Source organism: Bubalus kerabau, chromosome 15 (genome assembly GCF_029407905.1).
Source record: "Bubalus kerabau isolate K-KA32 ecotype Philippines breed swamp buffalo chromosome 15, PCC_UOA_SB_1v2, whole genome shotgun sequence".
In the NCBI taxonomy this organism is placed as follows: domain Eukaryota; kingdom Metazoa; phylum Chordata; class Mammalia; order Artiodactyla; family Bovidae; genus Bubalus; species Bubalus kerabau.
This window is the reverse complement of record NC_073638.1, coordinates 60,424,632-60,432,338: the sequence shown is the minus strand read 5'-3', so window position 1 is coordinate 60,432,338 and position 7,707 is coordinate 60,424,632.

The window sequence follows — 7,707 nt, the reverse complement described above, 5'->3', positions numbered from 1 at the left end:
GGGCACTTACTGACCTGGGGAGTTTCTCTTTCAGTATCTTATCATTTTGCCTTTTCATACTGTTCATAGATTTCTCAAGGCAAGAATATGAAGTGGTTTGCCATTCCCTCCTCCAGTGGACCACGTTCTGTCAGACCTCTCCACCATGACCCATCCATCTTGGGACAAAACCCTAGAACTACATATATGCCCCCTGGAAATCATGATAACATCTCAGGAAGGAGTGATTTAAAATCCTTCCAAGCCTAGCATTCATGAGGTCCTAAATTAGAACACATATTTTTATAAATAAGAAAGTCATATATTTGTAGCCTTGCATTTGAGAATTAAGTTCTTCTCTGATTTGTGACATGACAAACTTACTGTTCTATTCTAGGGAAATGTCGGATTACTGGTCCTAGGATAAAAGTTAGAAAATCCAGGAGGGGTGACAATAAAAAGTCAAAACAAAAATTCTGTTTCCAAAAAAATGATACTAGTTATTCCTATTAACAAACTATTCTGTGTGGTTGCTTAATCAGGTCGTAGATCCAGCTCTGGGAAAGTATGTTTATTCTCTAGCAATGTGTTTAAGGTATATATAGTCTAAGTCATTTGCAAAAGTGGCCATCCTTGGACAGCACAAGCCACAGATAAACCTTGTATATATTAAGAAACGGTTATACCTGTATGGGTTTCTGTAGTGGCTCAGACAGTAAAGAATTTGCCTGCAATGAGGAGACCCAGTTCAATCCCTAGGTCAGGAAGATCCCCTGGAGAAGGGAATGGTTACCCACTCCATTATTCTTGCCTGGAGAATTCTATGGACAGAGGAGCTTGACAGGCTACAGCCATAGGGTCGCAAAGAACTGGATGTGGCTGAGCCACTTTCACATTCACTTTTCATAGCTGTTTAAGTAAAAAAAAAAAAAAAAAAAAAAGAGCAATCATATAAAATCTGTCTTTAAGACCTTAATAATCTGTTCATTCTATCCTACCCCTATCATTACTCAGTTCTGCTCAGTAACAGGGGGAAGGAAATTTATTGCTGTAGTCTCAGGTAGACTCAAAGGTCCTAGGCTCTGGAAAATGAACTTTACAAGAAAATTATCAACTGACCCAAAACATGATTGCTCAGATCCAAATGCAATGGTATTAGCCAAGGGTACAGTTAGAGGCAACATTCTCCACTAGACCACCTTCACCTCTGACACCAAGTTTGGGGAACTCCCAAAACCACCCTCAAGTTTGATAATTCACCAGAAGAACTCACAGGGCTTGCTGAAAGCTATTACACCAATGATTCAATCTAGGGAAAGGACACAGGTTAAAATTAGCCAGAGGAAGAGAGATTCATAGGGTAGATTTGGAGGGGTCCAAATGCCGAGCTTCTGCTTGCCCTTTCTCCATAGAATCATAGATGGTGTTACTTTCTCCTGGCCACACAGTGTGACCATAAATACACTCATAGAATTGCCAACCGGAAAAGCTGTCCTAAGCCTATGATATCCAGAGTTTCTATTGGAGCTTAATTATATACCATCTACATGGCTGATTGCTGGTATCCAGCCTCTCCTAGACAACATCAGGGTATGGGTACCAGTTCTCCTGATAATGTGTGTCTCTAAGCTCTCATTATAAAATCACATTATTAGACCATCTAGTGGCCCAAGCCCTCAGGCAAACAGAGAGGCTCCTATCAGAGACAAGTTCAAGGAACCTAGATATTACCTCTTAGTAGCCAAGGATAAAGGCTAAAGTTCTCTCTGAGTAAGGTTAATTCTTCACTGCACAGAGCCATCCATGGATCTCTGGTCATCTGTCCCGAGAATAGGAGTCTCCACTGAACTCGAATGAATGACATTTATGAAGAATAAGCCATGATGACTTGGGGAAAGATAATTCCTCATGCTTTTCTCACTTTTATTGGTTATCCTATCATGCTTTATCCATGATAGGAATATTCTAGAGAAATCATGATAATTGTTCACTGAGAGGATATTTGCAATAATTAAATTACACAAACACACATGAAACAAGCAACAACTAATGCTAAAGATTCAAACACTAAAGGAAATCAGACCACACAACCACAGAGGTCATTTCAGAAAGGAAAAGGAGTAATCAGACAATTTGAATAGAATGGAGTAAGTTATGAATGGGATAACTTTTATCTATGGTATCACAGAGGACAGGAGCTTAATCCATCCTGGAGGTTTAGGGAAATCTTTCCATTGATGACCCTTGAAGAACAGTTTCTGGCTTTAAAAAGTGAGAGTAGCAGCAACAGCAGCAATTGTAAAGAGACTAGTTAACATTTATACAGAATTATAATGTCAGACACTATTCTAAGCCCTTTGAATACATTAATTCATTTAAATTATTAATTTCAGAGGATTGGCAAAATCTGTTAGTGAACTCTGAGCTTCTGTTCTCTCTAAATTCGTGTCTTAAGGTAAAATTGTCTTGAAAGTCTGTCATCACTTCTCGAAATGGAGCTAGGGGAGTTAAGATAGCCCTATCCAAAAAGAAAGAATGTCATTTGACTAGACATATTACTGAACAAAGGCATGTACAGAAAGTGAAGTGTTTTCAGAATTCACTCATATTGCAGCAATTGTACAAACCAGGAGAGCTTTTCCTTAAACGAAAACATTCCTCTTCTCATTCCTCATTCAGACTCTCCTCCCTCTCACTATGAAGTAAGAAGCTGTGTTTGGAGGCAATGACAAATCCTGGGGCCTGCATTTCACTCATCTTGCATGCAGTGCTCCCGTTGAGGCCACTTAATCCGATTGACGTCAGCTGGCGCTCCGTGCACAGAATGTGCCACTCAGAATCTAGGAGAATCGATCATCCCGCAGTTCGCATTGCCATGACACCTACAGCCTCCAATTTATTTCAGGCTTGTCGTTTCTTTTGTTTTTCTTTTTCTTCCCTCTCCTACCAAGAGAAGGTTATTTTTTTTTTTCTTTCTTCACAGAGAACACTTATGAGAGCCCAAGCCTCACCATTGGAAAATTCTGACTATTATCACTTTGCACTGATAATTAACGTTTTTGAATAAAGCTGTTGTGGAGAGCAAGGTTGGATTGACAAAAAGAAACAAAAACCAAACCAAAACAAACAAACAAAAAAACCCCACACATCTCAGATTAAACATTCACTGAGATGTGGCTGTTAGTAGACATATTTTTTTTTTTTTTTGAGGAAATATAAGTACTTGATAGGGAATTTCAGTAGCCCCATTAAGGAAGGAAAAGAAAAGGAGATTCAAGAAACATCTACTCTGTTCTGGGCATACCACACACATTGTCATATATAAGTTGGTCCTCAATCAGGTGTAATTTCTCATCCACCCCCGATTTCCTGAGGAAATCTGGCAATGTCTGGAGACACTGTTGGCTGTCATGCCTGTTGGGGTAGTTGGTGCTGACATCCAATGGGCAGAGGCCTGGAACACTGCTGAACATCTTGCAATACAAGGGACAGTCCCCACCTCCATCTACACACATACAACATGCAATTGTCCAGCCAAATTCCCAATACTACCAGCATCAAGAAATCCTGAAACTGACTCTCACAAAGCCTATGTGGTGAGTGTAATAGTCTCAGTCTATGGATGAGGCCACTGGTAGGTAACAAATGACTAGCTTGTATTCACAAATTAATAAGTCACAGGATTTGAACATAGGCCGCTTTAGCTGCCAAATCTGGACCCTTCTGCACCATGCTGTGCTGGACTTTGTGGTCAAGGAAATCAGAACTCCAAAAGGCTGGTCTCTGGAGGCATTCACATTTTTCCATGTGTAGAAGTCCCTTTTATAAAGTTTGTTTCATAAAAACAGGAAGGCATCTCTCTGGTACTGAACTATGAAGACTTACTCGGCCAGTGAGAGCTCCATGGAGAATGCAGGCTACACAAACAAAAGATAATCTCACTTAATCCAATATCAAGGGCCTGATTTGCTACATGTATACTGTGAATCAGTGTGCATATATGTATGATTTGTTCTTCTACTTTCTCCCTCCAAAATACATACATGAATATACATCATGATACTGTACCTTAAGCTTGTCCTGTATACTGGAAAAGGGTGGGCAGTATGATATACAAGACTAGTTATACACTAAAGGCCACAATACCAGTAGCTGCTGACTTTCACACCAGAAGACTGAATCATCCATCAGTCATTCATTTGGCAAACAAATGTTTATTAAATTCTTGGTATAGACTTCAGTGAGACATAGAGCAAATAATTACTACATAGAAAACAATGACAGCAACAATCAGCTCCTCATTTTGTTGGTGACACAATACAGGAGGCAGTGATCAAGACCATTCCCAAGAAAAGAAATGTGAAAAGGCCGAATGCTTGTCTGAGGAGGCCTTACAAATACCTGAGAAAAGAAGATAAGCTAAAGGCAAAGAAGAAAACGAATGATGTACCCATTTGAATGCAGACTTCCACAGAATAGCAAGAAGAGATAAGAAAGCCTTACTCAGTGATCAGTGCAAAGAAATAGAGGAAAACAATAGAATGGGAAAGACTAGAGATACCAAGGGAACATTTCATGCAAAAATGGGCACAATAAAGGACAGAAATGGTATGGACCTAACAAGCAGAAAGTATTAAGAAGAGGGGGCAAGAATACACAGAAGAACCATACAAAAATGATCTTCATGATCCAGATAATCATGATGGTGTGATCACTCACCTAGAGCCAGACATCCCAGAATGCAAAGTCAAGAGGGCCTTAGGAAGCATCACTATGAACAAAGCTAGTGGATGTGATGGAATTCCAGTTGAGCTATTGCAAATCCTGAAAGATGATGCTGTGAAAGTGTTGCACTCAATATGCCAGTGAATTTGGAAAACTGAGCAGAGGCCACAGGACTGGAAAAGGTCAGTTTTCAGTCTACTCCCAAAGAAAGGCAATGCCAAAGAATGCTCAAACTACTGCACAATTGTACTCATCTCACACACTAACAAAGTAATGCTCAAAATTCTCCAAGCCAGGCTTCAACAGTACATGAACCATGAACTTCCAGATGTTCAAGCTGGATTTAGAAAAGGCAGAGGAATGAGAAATCAAAATGCCTACATCCACTGGATCATCAGAAAAGCAAGAGAGTTCCAGAAAAACATCTACTTCTGCTTTATTGACTGTGCCAAAGCCTTTGACTGTGTGGGTCACAATAAACTGTGGAAAATTCTTCATAAGATGGGACTACCAGACCACCTGACCTGCCTCTTGAGAAATCTGTATGCAGGTCAAGAAGCAACAGTTAGAACTGGACGTGGAACAACAGACTGGTTCCAAATAGGAAAAGGAGTACGTCAAGGCTGTATATTGTCACCCTGCTTATTTAACGAGTATGCAAGGTACATCATGAGAAATGCTGGGCTGGAAGAAGCACAAGCTGGAATCAAGATTGCCAGGAGAAATATCAATAATGTCAGATATGCAAATGATACCACCCTTATGTCAGAGAGTGAAGAAGAACTAAAGAGCCTCTTGATGAAAGTAAAAGAGGAGAGTCAAAAAGCTGGCTTAAAACTCAACATCCAGAAAACTAAGATCATGGCATCTGGTCCCATAACTTCATGGAAAATATATGGGTAAACAGTGGAAACAGTGGCTGACTTTATTTTGGGGGGCTCCAAAATCACTGCAGATGATGACTGCAGCCATCAAATTAAAAGTTGCTTGCTCCTTGGAAGAAAAGTTATGACCAACCTAGACAGCATATTAAAAAGTAGAGACATTACTTTGCCAATAAAGGTCCGTCTAGTCAAGGCTATGGTTTTTCCAGTAGTCACGTATGGATGTGAGAGTTGGACTATAAAGAAAGCTGAGCACTGAAGAATTGATGCTTTGGAACTGTGGTGTTGGGGAAGGCTCTTAAGAGTCCCTTGGACACAAGGAGATCCAATCAGTCAACCCTAAAGGAAATCAGTCCTGAATATTCATTGGAAGGACTCATGTTGAACCTGAAACTCCAGTACTTTGGCCACCTGATGCAAAGAACTGACTCATTTGAAAAGACCCTGATGCTGGGAAAGGTTGAGGGCGGAAGGAGAAGTAGATGACAGAGGATGAGGTGGTTGGATGGCATCACTGACTCAATGGACATGAGTTTGAGTAAATTCTAGGAGTTGGTGATGGGAGGCCTGGTGTGCTGCAGTCCGTGGGGTCACAAAGAGCTGAACACAACCAAGCAACTGAACTGAAATGAACTGAATTAGAAATACATTTGAGAAAGACCTTTCCATTGTTAGTAGGGATTCAGGGATGTGGGAGAGTGTGGAGCTCAGTTCAGTTCAGTTGCTCAGTCGTGGAGCTCAGAGTGGAGCTAGGAAGACACATTTTGAGTCTGTTATAGTAATCCAGGTAAAAAAGAATGATAAAGGCCTGAATTAAGGCAAGAGCAGTGGAGATGGAAAGGAAAGCCCAGAGTCAAAATAGAGTTAGTGGTAGAGTTTACAGGTCTTGGATGTAGAAATTAAGAGAGGGAAGATTTCTCCCTGGAAGAATGAGAGTACAGAAAAAACAATTTACATTTGGTCAGAGTTAACTTTACAGTACCTATCTGAGTATATAATTTCATGGGTTAACTAAATATCAGAAACCTTACTAGACCCTTCATATATTAATCATTTCAAAATCCAGTGATGTAGGTATTAAATTTTATTTTAATTATGAAGGCTCATATAGATTAACTTGTTCCATTTAATATGGCAAATGGTAAAGTCAAAATGTTATTGTAATTCTAGATATTTCTTCAAGTATATACTTGTTAATCACTATGCAAGACTTCCTCTCATAAATCTGGTACTTTATAAGACTTAAAATAAGACTTAAAATAAGATTTAAAATATGGATTTGAGCTAGAAATACAATTCTGGAGCTAATGTTTCTCTAAGTGGTGGTTAAGATCTTGGATTGATATGAGATCATTTATGGAGAGTATTGATTAGGAATGAGTAAGAAAGAACCAGAGGTCCAGATGGTTGAGGACTGAGTCATTTAAGATGAGTTCTTCAAGGGAGGGGGAGGGAAGGTGGATAGATTGGGAGTTTGGGATTGACATGTACACACTACTATATTTAAAATTGATAACCTACAAGGAACTACCGTATAGTACAGGGAACTCTGCTCAATACTCTGTAATAACCTAAATGTGGAAAAATTTTGAAAAAGAATAGATACATGTACAACTGAATCACTTTCCTTTACACCTGAAACTAATACAACATTGTAAATCAACTCTGGTGGTTTAGTCACTAAGTCGTGTCTGACTCTTATGACCCCGTAGACTGTAGCCCACCAGGCTCCTCTGTCCATGGGATTCTCCAGGCAAGAATACTGGAGTGGGTTGTCATTTCCTTCTCCAGGGGATCTTCCCAACCCAGGGATTGAACTCAGGTCTTCTGCCTTGCAGGCAGATTCTTTACCAACTGAGCTACGAGGGAAGCCCACTCCAATATAAAATGTGTTAAAAGAAAAGATAAATTCTTCAAGGAGGTGACCAGAAAGCAGGCAAAGAAGTGGGAAAGGATGGCTAGGTGAGGATAGTGTCACAATGCAAAGGGAGAAACTGTGAACAGTCTTGATGAGGAGTCACATCTGTTTTGCACACACACACACACACACACACACAAAGCCTCATTGCACAGGCATGGTTAGGATCCCTGCTGGGAAGATCTCAGTTGATTCTATTCC